The sequence below is a fragment of the Zalophus californianus genome, chromosome 8 (genome assembly GCF_009762305.2).
Source record: "Zalophus californianus isolate mZalCal1 chromosome 8, mZalCal1.pri.v2, whole genome shotgun sequence".
Taxonomy (NCBI): domain Eukaryota; kingdom Metazoa; phylum Chordata; class Mammalia; order Carnivora; family Otariidae; genus Zalophus; species Zalophus californianus.
Window position 1 is genome coordinate 70,511,586 of NC_045602.1, and position 18,591 is coordinate 70,530,176.

Below are 18,591 nucleotides of genomic sequence, written 5' to 3' on the forward strand. Positions count from 1 at the left end.
ATAAATAGATATTATCTGCAACAGTGCATATCTCTAACTATTCAGATTCGCATTCTTAGTTTGTAAACAGAAACTCTCCAAAATTACCATTTGGTAAATCAATACGTGGAAGCATTTGATCTTCTTTGATGCCCGTTTTTGTTTTTGTTTTGTTTTGTTTTTTGAGATAATTTGTTAAATTGAGTGTTGTATTACACTCCATTGTGATTTGATTAAGTGATCTTTGCAACTAGTTTTGTTTTAAAGAATAGCTGAAATAACCCTTGATAATCATGATCCTTTTGTAAGCATGTGTTTGTTATATTATGTCCTGTTTACTAGAAGAGTAAATGGCATTACTCTTCTTAGCTTATTTCTCCCATAAAATAGAAAATAATTTTTACATTTATTTTTGGTGTACAGACTTATCTAAACTTCTTAATAGTTATACAACCTTTGTCATTATCCAGGAAAACATGGAATTTATGTTGTACAAATTAGAGGATACCGCATTTGGTTTCTTCATTGTTTTTAATATGAAAAATGTTAAGAAAGTAATGTAAAAAATATTACCCATTATCCTGCCAAATGATAATTATAAATACCACCTTATAAATAAGGTGTAATGAGTCTTCTCTATGTTCTGTATCTTCTTCACAAATTCTCCTTCTCCTCTCTCTTACTTTATATCAATTACATAAACACATAGTTATGCATAAATATACACATATAAGTGTATATGTTAAAAAATGGCACCATGATATCCATATGTAATTTATAGGTTAAATTTGGTTAAGTTCTCTAATAATTTCCAAAGTATTACAACAGTTAATATTTGTTACAGATTTAATTTTTGATGTAATGACAAGTAATATTCAAATTGATAGATCATTCTGTAAGGAGAGTCCTTTGAGGACAAAACATGCTGTATTCTTGTACATTTGCCTGAGGAGGACTCTTATTTCAGCAGCCTGGAATCCAAATAGAAACAAAATATCGTTTCAGAGAATACAGGATGCAGTGCTCAAATTGAGCAGCCCTGGGCACAGAGGATCATTGCTTCTTTCAAAGCCTCATTCTTTATGAAATATATTGAGTGGCAGTTTTGTTTTTTTTCTCCCTTTACAGTGTTGCAATTTTAGTTTTCTATGAATATGTGCTGGGAGTTGGAGGACATAGAAATGTGTGCTCCCCATTGTAAGGGAAACCATTGTAAACGGCCAGTTACGTTGTCCAAGAAACAAAAAGAAGGGAGCAATAAACAGTCTTGGTCCAAATAATCCACAAGCTGACTTGTGGGCTTGAACTGTGTAGCTTTAGCCTGTCCCAGCACTAATAGGAGTAAGACGCTCTTCCTCTCGCACTGCATTTCCTCTCTGCTCCTAAGACCCTAGGATGGGGCTTGAAGCATCAAAACTGTATTGTAGTTGTATGTAGCATTGAGTAAATACTTATGGGCTGACCTTGAAATCTAATATAGCATTTTGATTAAATAATAAATATTTATTAAATAATTATTCCGCTTAAAGCTGAGAGCATTAGGCAGTTTTCTGCACATGAGGAGTTTTCATAGTACTTACAGAGATATGGCAATTTTGAAAATAACTATGATAGCTGGTAAGAAAAATATCATGAAAGAGGCTTGATGAGCCATGACTTGGATGGCATGGAAGGTGGATAGCACATTATCCATCATTCACCACCTGGGTCAGAATACCACAAGCAGTTGCAGAAAATCAACCATTTAGTTGCTAGTTTGAGTTAGCTAGTCTGTGGGTAAAAAAAGGAAAAAAAATAATCCTCACCAATGACATTGGCTGATTTGTTCGCCCTCAGACTTTTAATAAGGACAGCTTGTTAAAATGCAGGATTTTTTTTTTTTTCTGTAGATCTGGAGTGGAGCCTGAGATTCTGCATTTCTCCAAGCTCCCAGTATTCATGCCAGCAGTCCTGGGACCACACTTTGAATAGCAAGAAACTGGATCTTGCTATTCAAACAACAAAACAACACCTCTCCCCAAATAACAAAGTAACTAACAACAAAAAAACCCTCTTAACTTACTTGATCAAAGTTAAAAGAGGTTGAGTCCTAATCCTGTATAAGTAAATCAATTTGCTGGTTCATTTTACTTGGTTGATATTTTCTTTCAAGGTTTTAATACTTGAAGGCAACTGAGAAAGGCTTAATTTCATGTTTTTGTTAAAGTGGGATATCAAAAGAGAAGGTAAACATTCGTGCCCAGAGCTCTATCTAAGACTGGGGGTTAAGGGTTAAATCTGAAGCTATTTTTGGAACATTCAGTAGTAATAATCTAATGACAGACCAGAATGTCTTCTTCAGTTTGAAACAGAAGGCTTCAGTGAGAGTGAAAAATATATTTCTCTATCAAATTTAATAGCATGATGACTAGATACGGAATTTTCATTTATTTCATTTATTTCCTGATACATCAGAGAACATGTTATGCATAGTTTATAAGGATAAGAAAAATGTGTCATTATCATTATAGTTAAATCTGATAAATATTTATAAATAAAACTAAGGGAGAGATTATTTTTCTCTCTCCCACCTTCCATGTTTCTACTTCCATTAGTTGCTTCTGCCTAAAACACAGGGTCATGGACATGGAACTACAGGATATGAGAGCAATTTATTTAATAAATCTCTCCTTTATCCCAGACTGCACGAAATAAAAGATGATTTATCATTGCTCTGGAATAGAACATATCAAAAGGAACTGCAGCCAAAGAGGTTATGGTATGTAGGAGCCGATATTTGGTAAAGCAGTATTATTTCCATGAGGATGAAGTTCTGTGCTTCAAAGTGACTTTCAAAAAACAGCTCATTTTAATATGAAGCTTTCTTCTATGTAACAATAGCAACAATAATTGTAATAACTGCAACATTTCATTGAACACTTACTACCTTGTTGCTACTCTGCTCAGTATGTTACATATGTTACTTAATTCAGGCCTTGTGATACCTCTGAGCTTACATGTCATTTCATTTAAGCCGCACAATAACTCTTAGCTGAATGCTAACATTTTCTCCGTTTTGTAGATGAGGAAACTGAGAGGTTAAATAACTTGTCCTAGCACATAGCTAGCTGATGAGGATTTAAGCTTATTGATCCTTTATCCTGTTCAACCAAGAAATAAAATGCACTCACAGATCTCAGTCCTGAATCTATTCATAACTGTAACCAATACATCTTGAAAGTTAGGAACTTTGCATGTGTAGGGGCCAAAGACAGTTCAGAAGTGTACACATAGCCTTCAGAGTCATAATCTTTTTTCTTTCCCCCACCCCCTTGGAGAAGCTATAGACAAGGTTATATTGTACGGGGCAAACCCATCCAAATCCTAGTGACAGAGGGAGCAAACTTAAAGGGACTTTAGTGTAGAGTAAATGTTAGCTTAAGTGAAAACCCTTGTGAGAACATGAATCTCATGCCAAATTATCATTCAGCAAGCATGAGTATTTACTAAGTTCCCGCTATATGCCTAGTATTGTGCTAAAACTCACAAAATGCTGGATTGCAAAGGCAAGTGGTCTTGTACTTTTCCCTCTATTAGTGCATATATATCATCCAGAACTGACAGCATGACAAGCTTTATTTACTTTAGATGCATCCCTCGGGCCCTTAGCCTTAAAAACAGGTCCATTCCAAGAACCAGACGTGTCATGAGGTCCATTTTACCCATGAGTCTATTTGCAGGAATTTGTTTGGAAGGGGAAAGATTGGGTAGTTTTTAAGTTAGTTTCCCTAAGATCTCAGGACAGCACTGTATTGTGATCTTGGAAGGGACTTTGGAGGAAGGACTAATTTGAGCAAGTGCAATTAATAATTGTTTCCAGAGAGGCAGCTGGCAAGGCTCCAATGGTGGCATCAAAGGGAACAAGAAAATTAGTCTAGACAATGCAGGCTGGGAGCGTGTCTCTTCTCCACATTTCCTGGGTAACAGTTTGACCTAATTTTGTGTATAACTAAAAGAGTGTCCACTATGGGGGTCTGCCAGAGGAACTGGGCCAGAATTTTGTATATGTGAAGATGAATTTGTCATAGTTGGGGATTTACCACATAAAAGATGAAAGATTTTTGTTCCCCTCATAAATTGCATTGGGATTACAGATTCTCAAACAGCTTCTGGACACATTGAAGGGACCTAAGAGATACAAACTCTCATATTACAGATGAAGCGGACCAGGACCCTCACAACTGGTGGCAGAGGCAATGCTGGAAGCTGAAACTCCTAATTTCCCACCAGTTTAGAATTGAAACTGTGTGGCCCAATGAAAAGCTGCATGTGTAGTACCGTTTCAAAGACATCGATGTTTGAGGATTTTCCAATTTGGATTTGTAAGAATATCTTGTTTTACACGTGTTCTAAATTGAGTTCTAAGTAATAACCAAGCTTAGAGTAGCCAAATTATAGTCAGCCTTCTTCTTTATTTTTTTTAAAGATTTTATTTATTTGTTTGTCAGAGAGAGAGAGAGAGAGAGCGCACAAGCAGGGGGAGCGGCAAGCAGAAGGAGAAGCAGGCTCCGCACTGAACAAGGAGCCCGATGTAGGACTCCATCCCAGGACCCTGGGATCATGACCTGAGCTAAAGGCAGATGCTTAACTGACTGAGCCACTCAGGTATCCCTTCAACCTTCTTCTTAAAAAAAAAAAAAAAAAAAAAAAAAAAAAAAAGACATCAAATAATAAATATGTAGATGGGAAAGGACCTTAGATCAAATGTCCAATTCTAGGCAATTAAAGTATTGAGAAAATAATTCTTTTCATTCAATGATTTTCTTTAAATCATTTCTTTAAATCAAGGGAGAGATCCCTTGATATTAAGTCCTAAACTTATTGTTAATATTTAGAGCAGCTCTTATGTGTCCAACCCTTCATTAAGTGCTTTACAAATATATCTATGTAATCCTTACCAAAGCCTTAAGAGATTAGCAAACTATCTCCATTTCACAGGTGAGGATTATGAAGCTGGAAGAAATTAAATAACTTGCCCAAGGCCACACTGGTGGCCGACTTCCTGTCTTCTGTGTTCTTCACCTTGTATACTGCCTCTTACTAAATATGAATGCCAACTTAGATACATTGTGCACAAAACTCCATGAATGACATAATTTCATTTGAGATAGTTTCTGAAGCAAAGTTATATCACTGATTACCTGGAACTTATCATGCCCCCTTTATTTTTATTTTATTTTTTATATTATTATTATTTTTAAATGTTCATGCAGGAGGGGTGCTTAGGTGGCTCAGTCCCAGGGTCCTGGGATTGAGTCCCGCATAGAGCTCCCTGCTTGGCGGGAAGCCTGCTTCTCCTCCCACTCCCCCTGCTTGTGTTCCCTCCCTCGCTGTGTCTCTCTTTGTCAAATAAATAAATAAAATCTTTAAAAAAAAATGTTCATGCAGGATTTCTAGAAACAGGTGTATAAATCCAGAGAAAGAAAAAGGGGAAGCTTTGAGAGTCATTAGTGATTTCAGTGGATCATGGTTTAAGTAAACTTATCATGAAAGCACTTGAGAGTAAACAGGAGTAATGAAAATAGTCATTTGGTGGTCTTTTTACATAGACACGGTTTCAATATGTTGGGCCTGATCACCAATTAGAATGAAAAATGAAATTGTTTAGAAATTGTCTAAACTTGGTTTGAGGCAAGGTCTTGGACTGTTATGAATATTCAGAATGAGCAATTAAATCTATTGCCATTTCATTTGCAACCTTTCTATGTTCTACTCAGATGACCAGGAGTAATGCCAATTAGGGCCTGTTGCTAAATAGACTCTCCCCACTTAGTGACTAATTAAATTGCCTTTCAGGCTTTAGAGATGTTCACAGTTAGAGAACTACCCCAGTCAAAAAGTTAATCTTCTTCTTGATCTTTGCCTAATCTGACATATCCTTAAGCTTTCAAAACATGTAAGGATGATAAAAGCAGAAACCAAATAAAAGGAAGAAAGTAAATTCACACATTAGACAGTACCTCGACTGTCTTCATGTGCATGTTGTCTAATACATGGTATCAGTATTATGTGTTATTCGAGAAGAGATAGACCTAGTTGTTAAAAAGACACACCATGCACATATAACATATATACACATGTAACAACGAAAAGCCACTGCGGGGGCGCCTGGGTGGCTCAGTTGTTTAAGTGTCTGCCTTTGGCTCAAGTTATGATCTCATGGTCTTGGGACCCAGTTCCACATCTGGCTCCCTGCTCAGTGAGGAGTCTGCTTCTCCCTCTCTCTCTGCTCCTTCCCCCACCCATGCTCTCTCTCTCTCTCAATCAAATAAATAAATAAAATCTTTAAAAAAAAAAAAAAGAAAAAGAAAGAAAAGCGACTGCAGTCCTTAATTCCTTCTTCAGTTTTTTTTTCTGGGTCTAAGCCGATGTTTCTACATTTTGATTACACCAAAAAAATGTCAGTATTAAAAGTTGGAAACCAAGTCTGTTTCCATTTTAACTGAAATGTAGGAGGAGGGGACACAAAGAGTGCATCAGTTTTGAATTTGAGCTAATATAATCAGTGACTTGATTTGTATTAAAAAAATGTAAATGTTGCTTTGAAATCTGACTTGGTCTTTGAAAGGGAAAAGTACTTACTGAGAAATCTGCATTGACAGAACAAATCCTACTTACAAAGTAGAAACCCATGTTGTTGGCTTGAGTAGATCTCAAGTCAGCTGTGAAATTCATAATCTTTTATCCATAAAATAGCTTCTCCTCTGAATGACAAAATTATTTTTGAGCTGGTGTTTGCCAAGTCTAAAGACAAAAGGCTCAGTGTGCACACCTGAGCACAGCTTTGGGCTGGCTTTTAAAGAGATAGTTGCTCTCTTAGCGGTCACAGGTGCTACTGTTATGAATTAACCAGTGTGAATATTCCTTTAATAAGTTAGACGTCATCTATTTTATTAGTAAAAGTCCAATACCATAATAACTTAAGGAGCAGACAATGAATTCAGTGATGTTTGGCTCTTATTTTATAGCAAGTAATTTTTGTAGGTGTCCCACTTTCAGTACTTTAAAGTCCCAATAGATTAATCTAGTTATTCAGGGATTAATTTAATTATCTTGTAAGACAGAAGACTGGAGGCTTCTTCTTGTTTTAATATCAGTTTGATTTTTAAAGTACCAGTGATTCTTGAATAATCACCAAGTGTTAGGTGGCCAGTACTTTTCTCTTGTCTCATTTTAAAGAACACAACCATGAGACTACAGGTAGGGGCCAATTCATCCAAGAACAATCAAGGTAGGGTCAATCTGACCATGGAAGAAGGAAAGGGTTACTTCTAAAAGCCCATTCTTGCAAAAAGGGACAGGAAATTGGGTAGACAGTTTCTCTTTACAGCTCCCAAGGGCAGGAACATTGGGGATTCCAATCTGGAGGAGACTCTTTGTCATGTGTTTCCTGCAACAAAGCAGTCTGGATTTTGCAAAGCATGCACTTTGGTAATAATATTGAGGAACAAGCCACAAATAGACTTTTTCATAAATTTGTGGCCCATGCTTATTAGCACATCCACTTGTCATTTGATATGAACTAATCTGGTAGCAAAGGAGATTTTTGGGCATTGGTTATTAAATATTAATTTTTAACAATTTAAAATTTAAATCATTATGAATCTATTGACATGAGATTATGACTTAAATCCTGAATTTAACAAATAATTTTTTTCTTATCTCTGGTATGTGTTTATTATATTGTTTACTTTTAAATCTAGGGCGCCTGGGTGGCTCAGTTGGTTAAGCGACTGCGTCGGCTCAGATCATGATCCTGGAGTCCCGGGATCGAGTCCCACATTGGGCTCCCTGCTCAGCAGTGAGTCTGCTTCTCCCTCGGACCCTCCCCCCTCTCATGCTCTCTCTCTCTCATTCTCTCTCTCTCTCTCAAATAAATAAATAAATAAAAATCTGCTTTTAAATCTAGCTATTGGATCATCACTGGAATTACATGAACAGATTAAAAATAAGATTACAAAATTCAATTGCTGTGTGATTTTTAGGGCCCTGGATATTTAATAAACATGTTTACATTGGGTTTTTAAAGATTTGTTTATCAAGTCTTCTTGGTTAAACTGTACAGGAAAAATATTATTTAAATAGAAGTTGGTAGCTCTGTTACTTATTTCATTTTTTAGAAGGACTCAATCCCTCTTGGTCTCCAAAATCATACTTTAAACAGTCTTGTTTTGTCAGGTGATGATACGGATACAGTTTAATTTTACTGAGTTAAATTCTAAATACAACTGGGTCAACAAGTACTTATATATTAATGGAGGATGAATATGTATTTAGTGTTCATTGAACACTGATAAGTACTTCACATTTCATAAAGGTATTTTAGAACCGATTCTTTAGAATATAACACCTTGATAATAAAGGGAGGAAAATTTGGAGAAAGACAAAAAAAAAAAATAGACTTTAATTAATAAGATCTGCTTCTGTAGCTCTGTAAAATCGCTTTCCTGTGGAGTTCAAGTACAAAGGAGGGGCATTTTTGTTTATATCTTACCCAGCTGCAAAGAGGGGAGAAGTGTCTGAACACCAATGCTGAAAATGGCTTTAGCTGGCTCCTGGGGACTGGTGGACTCAGGGATACAGAGTATATACTACATATATCTACAGTTCGCTCCTACCACTACCTGTGCTTTCCTTGATGTTTGGAATATTCTCAGCTTCTACTTAATCAAAGCTAGTTCATATCTCCAGAGAGCCTAGAAAATTTTCGACCCTTTCAGCCTTTTTAGCTTATTTAACAGACCACATTGTCCTTGATCCCTATTGTATTTTATCAAAAATTCACTTAATGTGTGGAGTTCTAGGTACATTTTGGGTTTGTCTCTCTAGGGTTTGGTTGACAATTTATTTCAGTGTGCCAGGTCAGAAAAAGCATTCTGTCCAGAATAGATAACAGGAGAACACATTTTTCAGTTTCCATAATCATGATAAAAGTAACCAGCCTTCTCAGTATGTCATATCATTTCTGCTGCATCTTAATAGATCTATGGCTGCAATCTTGTGTGTCAGGACTTTCAGCTAATTGGGATAAGTTATGTATGTTTACATGACTGTTACGATCTATAAAGTGGTATTTTCTCTGTAGCTATGTAGACAAACAAACACTTCTTATAATTCTTGGATTTGTTTGCAACGCAAGACTGCTAAGGAGGACAGAAGGGAGGTCGGAAGCTTCCAATTAATATTTATGCTGGATATGCTTAATTAATATATTTCATAAGACAATAAGGGTTGAAATGTAAATAGAATTATTTTTTACCTGAAATACATAAAAAAGAATCTAGAGGTGAGTAGATCTCTGGTTTTTGAGATCAACAATAATAGTCAAGGTAAGGTGTCTTCCAATAAATTTTGGCTTAGTCACAAAAATGCCAATTTTTATGGCATAGGCCACTTACTAAAAGCCTTCATTACTCATACTAAAATATACCTGAGAGGTTTACAAATAATTAAACGAAAGTGTTTAGGGCTGGAGAACTTGTGGAAGTCCATAGATATGATACACAATCATGATTAATGCATGATAATGACTTAAGTTGGATATAAAGAAGAGAAAGCTGAGGAAGAGAAATGTGCCCACTCAGAAATATAATTAATAAAACTTTCATGAATTTCAATTCCTTTGTCAATTCAATACCAGCCAAACTCTCTTGGTATTGAGAAAACTAATAGGCATAGTTTTGCCAGAAATTCATCATTCTAAGTAACAGCCTTCCTTCCAAAAATTTTACACTTTAATGTATGTATGCAATTCATGGATGGCTTTGTGAAAATTCAAGTGTGGAGTGAACATAAAGACTGCTGATGAACGTTGCAGATGGCTCTGAGCAAACAGCATGCTCTGGGGTGATATTGCTCAGAGGGAAAAATGTGGACTGATTATTACTCTTGCCCTTACTCCAGTGAGATCTGAAGAAGAACAGTTTATAGTAAGGTACTTCCAGATTTTTTGACCTACAGGAGCTCCAGACAAGCTGAGTCCAGAAGCTTTCCTTTGGATTCTAGATCAGTAAAACTTCTAACTATTAAGAAATGGATATGTATTGTATGTATGTATGGATGGATAGATCTGATCTGGCAGACTGTAGCAAATAAGCAAATACAGATTTATTTCTCAGATTGGCAACAAATATTCTGAACTGTTATTTCTTCCTGCTCCCTTTAAAATGCAATTAAAAATGCAAAGTAGGGATACTTCTAAACATCTTAAGGACTGTAAACCTCAATAAAAGAGTGTTCTCCTTCAAGCTGGCATAAAGGGAGAGATATTTAGCCATTTGCTGGTGCTCATGTGTAGAAACAAAGTATTCCTTTAATTTGGGAGAATGTTTATTAAAACATACCACATTTATATAAAGCTTGAAGTTGATATTAGTCCAGCTTCTGGGTTTACAAATCAAAACCGCAGTGCATTTTCCAAATTGGAAAATGAAGGATAGAATTCACCTTAATAGAATGGGTCTTAGTAATTGCCAACCAAGACATTCTTGACTTCTGGCATGGTGGATTTTATTATCTATAACTGTCAATAAAGATGAGTAACAAAATTGTGCCTTGAATCTACAAATAATCATTTGTTCCCCTTATGTATTAATTGGTTAAATTGTTCTTTGTTTCAAGAATACAGAAAGCTCTATGGCTCTTAGTTCATTTCCGAAACTTTAATTAAAGTTATCAAAAGCAAAGTGGCTATTCATTATTGAAACCTTGAAAACCTGAATCTCTGCAAAAAGAATCTTTATGGATTCATTCCTTGATACCTGGGAATAGAAGGGGAAAAAAAATCTCAAAGAGATGGGCTCTGTTCTCTGTCACATAAATTCCAGATAGCATTTTGGAGGGAAAAGGAAAAAAAAAAAAAACTCATTATAGTTGTTAGTATTCCCTTTTCTCTATTCCACTGAAAACATAGATTTCTGAGACTTGTCATATTCAAAAGTCCTATTGTATTAATGGAAAAAAAAACACAAAAGAGATCTTTGGTAAGATCTTGTACTTGAAGGAGTTTGGATTTTGAATTCCTTAGGGGATGGATGTCTCATTCATGTTTATAAGTCTTCCACTACCACCAGTCACTTTGTCCCTGGCACTTGATAGGCACGGTGTTAACAGAATTCAAAACAAACAGGTGGTGTACATAGCTCCTCTTGATTCTTTAAGCTATGCATTTGTGTCCTTTTTCAATTCTCTAGTTCTCCTGTACTGCTGGATCAGGTCTTTACTTAGCAATAGCTGATATGCCAGGGTAATTCCACAGTTGCTACAGACTGTATACGTAAAAGGCTACAGGGTGCAGACTGTCCTATAGGACACGGCTGCACATAGAATAATCGTTTTCCTCTTGTAGAGGAAGAAAATCAGCAATTGCCTTAACCAAGCCACCCACGTAGAGATTTCTAAATACAGTTAAACAGTGTTAAGCAAACGGATTACCTCTTAATTAATTAAACAAATATTTAATATTTGGTAAATGTATAGCATTAAGCTAAACCATGGGACCAAGCATATGCACTCTAAAGCCAAACTGCCTGGATTCAGACCCTGGATCTACCACTTACTTAACCTTTCTGTGCTTGAATTCTACATCTATAACTACCTTTAATAATAGGTTGCCTTTTTCAGATTATTGTATTATTTAATGAGTTAGTATATTAAAAGCACCCAGAAAACTGTCACATGGTAAGTGCTACAGTAAGCTTACTATTATTGTATAGGTTCTGTTGCAGGTGAAAGATTAAACAGAATAAAAGTTTATTTGCCTCTCATTTAAGAGTTTGAGGGGCACCTGGGTGGCTCAGTCATTAAGCGTCTGCCATCGGCTCAGGTCATGGTCCCAGGATCGTGGGATCTAGCCTTGCATTGGGCTCCCTGCTCCGCGGGAAGCCTGCTTCTCCCTCTCTTGCTGTGTCTCTCTCTGTCAAATAAATAAATAAAGTCTTAAAAAAAGAAAGAAAGGAAAGAAAGAAAGAAAAAACATTACCCTCTTGTCTCAATTTTCTTAAAAAAAGACTTTGAGTCATAAAATCTGAACTCTGAGCAATAAAATCTGAATGAGGTGGCTTTTCTCTGCAGAATTTTCAGAATTTTGTCTTTCAATTCTAATAACCCTAACAGGTTATCTTCATCTGCTTGGTCCAAGGCAGATATTCTCATTGGAAGGGAAGGAGAAGCCCAGTCCCCTTTTAAGGGCATGACTTGGAAGTGCCATCAGTTTTGCTCATTTCTTATTGGTCGGAACTTGGCCACATAGTCACTTAGCTTCAGGACTGACTGGAAAATTCTATATATTGCATGGCCATGTGCCCAGCTCAAAGTTTTGTTACTTGTGCAATGGAAACAAAGGTGAAAGGCAATTTTCAGTCTCTGCTCACTCCATGTGAGGTTATCTGTGGCTTTCCTACCCAGAGCAGGTGGATTGTGGTGCTGATTTTCTGTATTACACTCAAATACATGGGAGAAATGGACCTTTGCATTTTTCAGACATATGAACATAAATACAACTCAAATCATTACTTGTAACTAAGTTACTTCTGACATCACTAGGATCAGAGCGGTCTTAACCCATTTCTTTAACCCAACTTTCAGGCTTAAATGATGTTTTTAAACTTCAAAACCCACAGTTCCTTTGTTAATATTATTAACTTTCCTGATTTCTCTTTAGCTTACAAATATCCATTAAAGCTATTCACTCTTTCAGAGAATGACTACTCTGATTTTCTTCCTTCCCTTCCTTCCCTTTCTTTCTCCCTTCCTTCCTTCCTTCCTTCCTTGCTCCCTCCCTCCCTCCCTCCCTCCCTTTCTCCCTCTCTCTCTCTCTTTCTCTCTCTTTCTTTCTTTCTGGCTCTATCCCAACTCCTTTCTAAAAATGTTGTTTCTTGCCTTCTTCCTCACTATCTCATTTCATATTCTAGGTTAGGTAATACATAAACTTCCCAAATGGCCGCTTGGAAGGCTCTATTCTAGGAATCATTATGGTGATGAGAGTTTGATCTTTGGTCTTCTTTAATTACCTTCATATTTCTTTGAAATCCATTACTTGACTTTTTCTTCCCTAAGCACTAATTTCAGAAGCCTTAGATTCGTTCATAAAGGCTTAATGGATTATAGATTGTTTATTAGCCTAAGGAAATAGGTTTTATTCAAAACATAGCCATTTCAAAAGGACTGGAGCAAAGCAGATCAGTAAGTTAGACTATTTTTTTGTTGCTTTATATGGGCTGTACAGGTTAACCACATTTCTCTCTCATCTTTTTGAAAATAGGGAACAAGTTGAAATAATAAACTCACTTTTTTCAAAATGAGAGCTAGTTATTCATACTATGTACTGAATATGATTTACTTTTTGAAATTAGAATAATGAGCTACTAAGTGGAAACTAAGTAGTGGAAGAAACACATTCAGACTTACTAAGCTATTATCCAAGAGGAAAAAATATACCAATTCCTCAGGAAAAATGAAGATTTTTCAAATAATAAATTTAGAAGTCAGTGTTTTTGTTTGTTTGTTTTTAACATTGGGCAATGACCAGGATATTAAACCATCTTTAGTATTATTTCATTCAGTAAATGAGAACCTTACAAATCTTTTGGTGAGGACTGGATTCAGATACGGAATAAACGTACTCTTAATGCATCATCAATAGAGCCAATATATAGCAGACAACAGATTTCTAGCTGATGTAGAAATTCAACCCTCCTGTATATTACAGCCTTCCCACTTTGGAAACGTATTGGAAAGGAAGAGAGAATACAATTGTATAAAGCCAGAAGTGTGAAATCTTCCGTGTGTGTGTGTGTGTGTATCCATAAATAAGCCATTTCCTGAAAGGGTCTACATGATTATATAGCCCCGTTACCCAAAGTGCTAGCTCAGAGTCAGATCAATTTTGAACATAATGAAAGGATGGCATTTTCTGCTGCAGTATGCCAATATCTTTTGAAAATTTCATATCTACAGAAGACAGAATCATTACATGTGAAAAGTGGACAGGTTACCCATAGAGAGCATGTATTATCTGAAATAAATGTTCATTTCAAAAGGAAAGTTTGAGTGACTTGGTTTAGGAGCAGAGACACCCCTTAATCATAAAAATCAGTTTTTAGAATCTTGCAGGAGGTAGGAAATATATCCACAGACAACTATGCTACATTCATTTCCCAAATATTATGTGTAGAATAAGGGATTGTAAATAGATTATGTAACAAATTACTGAAGTGGTATACTCAGCAGAAATTTTAGAAGCTAGGTCTGAGAAACTATTCAATAGAAAGGTACTTGTTTATTGAAAGGAGAATTTCTCTCTTGGGGAGAAAAGAAGCGGCAGGTGAAATATTTTTCTCAGGTTCTGTGGATATTTTAAGTTGGTGATTTAGCAAGTTGGTCTATAAAGAACTTCATAAATTTGGAGAGGTACTGCAAAGGCTAACAGGAATCTTGATTACTAGCCTGAGTTTCCATATAATTTTTAGGTTGTCTCACTGAAGATGTCCCTGGGATTTCCCAACAAATGTTCAAGAAAAATGTAACATATCAACTGAGGCACATTTTCCTGGAGGATAGTGTTGCTTAGAATAAGAAAGTCAAGAAGAGAGTAGAAATAAGTGTCTAAATATTTAACTATTTCTATTCCATTTGTGTTATTTTTTTTTTTTTATTATTTCCTCATTGAAAAACCTGTGCCTTGAAAGAAACAACATTATTTTTCTGTGGTAAAGGCATTGGGACCTTGAAGAAAGACATCAAAGAGACTTGTCATAATCTTTGTTTTAGTTCTTTGCCATGTCAGCACTATGGCAACTTCATCACTGAATCAGTTGTCATTTCAAGATCACCTTTTTCTATTAATTCTAACATTGGTATAAAATTAGGTTCATTGGGCAAGGCTAAAGAATTGAGATGTGCTAATTAAGAAAGGGGGAGAGCAAGGAGAAAACTACCTCTGAGCCACACTGGAGTATTTACTTCTCTGAGCCAGTCAATGCCTGGTTTTTGTTTCCTCGGATCCTTTGCCCACGTTGCCCATTTTGCCATTAGATATGATCAAACTCCTCATCATCCTTCGAGACCCATTTTAAATTGTTATATTTTGGAGAGGTCTTCCTCAACACTGCAGGGAAAAATTACCCTTCTCTTCTGTACCTAGGTCAATAGTTGATATCACAATTATAATCATTTCACTTTGCAGTTTTAATTATTCTGTTACAGTATGTCTAGCTATCCCAGGAACTAGTCAGATCTCAATCAAATTACCACCAGGTTTCTATTGGTTCTTGACACGTGAATCTCCTATTGTGAGGTGTCCTGGTAGAATGGAAAGAGAAGGTAAACTTTGAAAAAACCTACATTTGAACTTGGAGTCACATTTATTTTGTGCAAATTATGTATAATTTTGCTGAGCTTTAGTTCTCTTGCCTGTCAAATAGAGACAATGAAATATATTTTACTAGGTAGCTCTGTGAATTAAGAGAAGAAATTGTATGTAATCCCATAAACATTGGTTCTTAGGTGTACTCATCACCAAACTGGTTCCTCAGGTCTCTTCCATGGTCCTTCATCATCAAAGACCTCAAGCACAACTCCTGTGGTAGCTGCATGAAGTCAGTCATTTCTGAAGCACTTTCTTCCCTCACATACTCTCCCATGCTTCCCTTGTGTAACAAAGTTAGATGGATGAGTGACAAAGGCTTGGAATCCTTTATGAGTTTGGTAGTTCTATAATTAAATGTAATCAATCTATAATTTATCTAAAATGATTGTATATCAACTAGGCATGAAACCTAAGCATCCCATTCATCTTCATATAGTCACAGTGAGTATTACTGACATGGTCTGCCTAGAAATGCTGCCCACTGAGGAAAATCATCTAGCACAGCATCTGGAGTAATAGATTTTATAAAGCAGTGATTCTGTGTTTTGCATATGCTGGCCATTAGACTGATTTAAAGGTGTTGCTCTATTCAAATAAGTTTAGGGTGAATTCCAGGGAAATCACTCTGATATAAACTAGTGAAGCTTTTTACAAGTAAGTGGGGGGGGGGGTTGTCTTCTCTCCCAGTTGTCTTTCAGTGCAATAAAATTTTAAGATTTGCTCAGTTATTTGTGAAGCGGTCTGCATTGTGGTTTTGTGTGAGAAATTCCCTTATGGCTACTGACTTGCTCACTCCTTACAGAGTAATCTTCATCCTCATTGAAATTTCCAGTTATTTCTGTCAGATTGCCTTTTGAAGTAAGTCAGTCTGTAAATCTCCCAAAAGACTGTCTGGAATTTGGTAAATTAAGCAATGACAGAATAAAACAAAATTCAGAACCTACATTTGTGAAAGGCGTTTTGTAGGACAAGATTGAATTCAACAGTATTGGAGTACAAGTTCAAATTTATTGTTTATATTCTTTCTATTCAATGTAATTGCATTAGTGAACAGATTTTTTTCCCACATGGGAATATTGAACAACTATGTACTATTTCTCATTACTTTGTGATTTTCCATTAATATTAGGTACAGGAAATATAGAAAATATGACAATATTAACTAATGACCTTCCATTGTAAACATTTGCCCTGAGTCTCTTTCGTAGGAGTGGGGATGGAACTTATTGGCTTCTACAAGCTCTCTTGCTCCTTAAAATCAAAGCACAAATTTAGGAGATGGTCATCTGTGTTAATGGTGTGTTTTGTAATGTTGATCCAAAGTTTAGCAGGAATTATGAGATTCAGACCTAATATTAGTTGACACCACATGCTATTGTACCTAGTGAAGGGTAGGGAGACAGACAATCAGGGCATGAGAAACAGAAACAAAGAATGTGGATACCCTTTTCAGTCATACAAAGTACTTCTAATAGTTAATATATTTTGTCAAACCTAAATTCTTACAAGTCCATAGCCAGGGCTGGACCAAGCAGTAATTCCAAAGAAACCATTCTTCTTCCCTCTTTTTTTGGAGTTTTGCTATCCTCTCCTTTGTCCATTCCTAGGGATAAAGTTTTACTTGGGAAGACATGAGGTTTAAATCTTCCCAGAAGAACTTGTGTATTAAAGGGACTCTCTGAAAATGGAATGGATTTACTACACCAGGATCTTCTTTTCACTGATCAGTACTGATGCTCTTTTGGTAAGAAGATCTTGATGTATGTTACTTATCAAGCCAGAGATCAGCCTGCCCCAACAAAGCAGGAAATGCCTCATTCATTTGATTTAGCTCAAGCACTATTCTTTCCTGCCACCCCCTCGCCACCACCCCTCAACCCCCACAGGATCAGATATCCCACACTTCCTGGATGCTTTCTTTCTTTCTTTTCTTTTCTTTCTTTTTTCTTTTCTTTTCTTTTCTTTTCTTTTTTTTTTTTTAAGGCAACAAATAAAGCCAGACTGGAGACAGCATCTTCTGTTGCACATCAGGCCACCCCACCCTGCAGTCCCGCCAAGCGTGAGGCGGTGCCACTCACATCTCCGTGGGGAGCAACACTGAGAATGGGCAGACACCAAGGATAGGAAGGAAAAAAAAATCAGGAGAAGTAATACTTTGCTTGACATACTTTGTTTGACATCAGGTCTGGGTAGAACGGTTTCTGGCAGGGCTGATGTCCCAGGTTCTGCTCAGCCACGTGACGAGACCCACACTGGCTCTGGTGGTCCAGGGGAACCAGCCAGATGAGATCAGCCAGAACACACTGATTTCAAGGTTTGTATTCCTTTTGCCCTTGGCCCTTTCTCAATGGGCTTCCCGATATCCTTCCCCTGGAGCTTGAGGCTTATAGCTCTCTCAATTTTGCCCAGAACCTGGTTATTAGGAATGGCTGGTCCACTCTTGTTGTCCCCAGTGCCCTGCGGCTTTTCATTGATTCTCAGCAGCAAGTCCTTCTGAGTCAGCCCCTTGTTCTACTGGCCCTGCTGGATCACCTTGCCCACCTCCAGGGTATCTGGTCATGGTGCAGCTTCTCAGTTGCCTCGTCCAGCTTGGCCGTGTTCTTGGTGATCGAATGCTGTTTGTTCTGGCCCATGGCCCATTTCTTGGAGGTCTCCACATCTCTCTCAGCCGCTAAGATGGCCTGCTTTGACTTGGGCTGGGCAGCTGTGGGTCCTTCTTGCAAAACACCCTCACCGTGTCCCAGTCGCTCTTGGCCACGGCGGGTGAGCAGGTCCTGCATGGTTCATCTGGTGGCTCCATGGCCGTTGCTCGAGACTCTCCTGGATACGTTCTTGTTTGATATATTCAGGCATCTTTCTCCTTCACGGTGAGCTTCATCGGATGAGGACAATACCTTATCCAACTTGTCCTCAGTTCTCAGCATATGGTGAATCCTTATTTCATGAACACATGAATGAATAAGTTAATATTTGCTATCTTTTTATAACAGAATACAAAGCATTATAGGAGAAATCTATAAAACGTTTCTGTTGTTACTCTTTCCAGATACTGTAAATACACTTGCTGTTGTTATTGTTTAAGTAAGCATAGTGGAAATGTTGTGCATTTCAAGGAAAAAGAGGATTAGACATAATGTACATTTGCTGTACAGATAATTGACTGCTAACTTAGACTGTCTTGTCATTCTCTGAAGTATTGTAGATTA

At 36.9% G+C, this 18,591-nt stretch overlaps 1 protein-coding gene and 1 pseudogene across 1 annotated transcript in view; one reads left to right on the forward strand and one right to left on the reverse strand.

Annotated features, from left to right (window-relative positions):
- The window catches only part of NRXN1 (neurexin 1), a 1,127,542-nt gene that overhangs the window by 738,676 nt on the left and 370,275 nt on the right, over window positions 1-18,591 (forward strand).
- LOC113937430 lies at window positions 17,675-18,185 on the reverse strand (annotated as a pseudogene).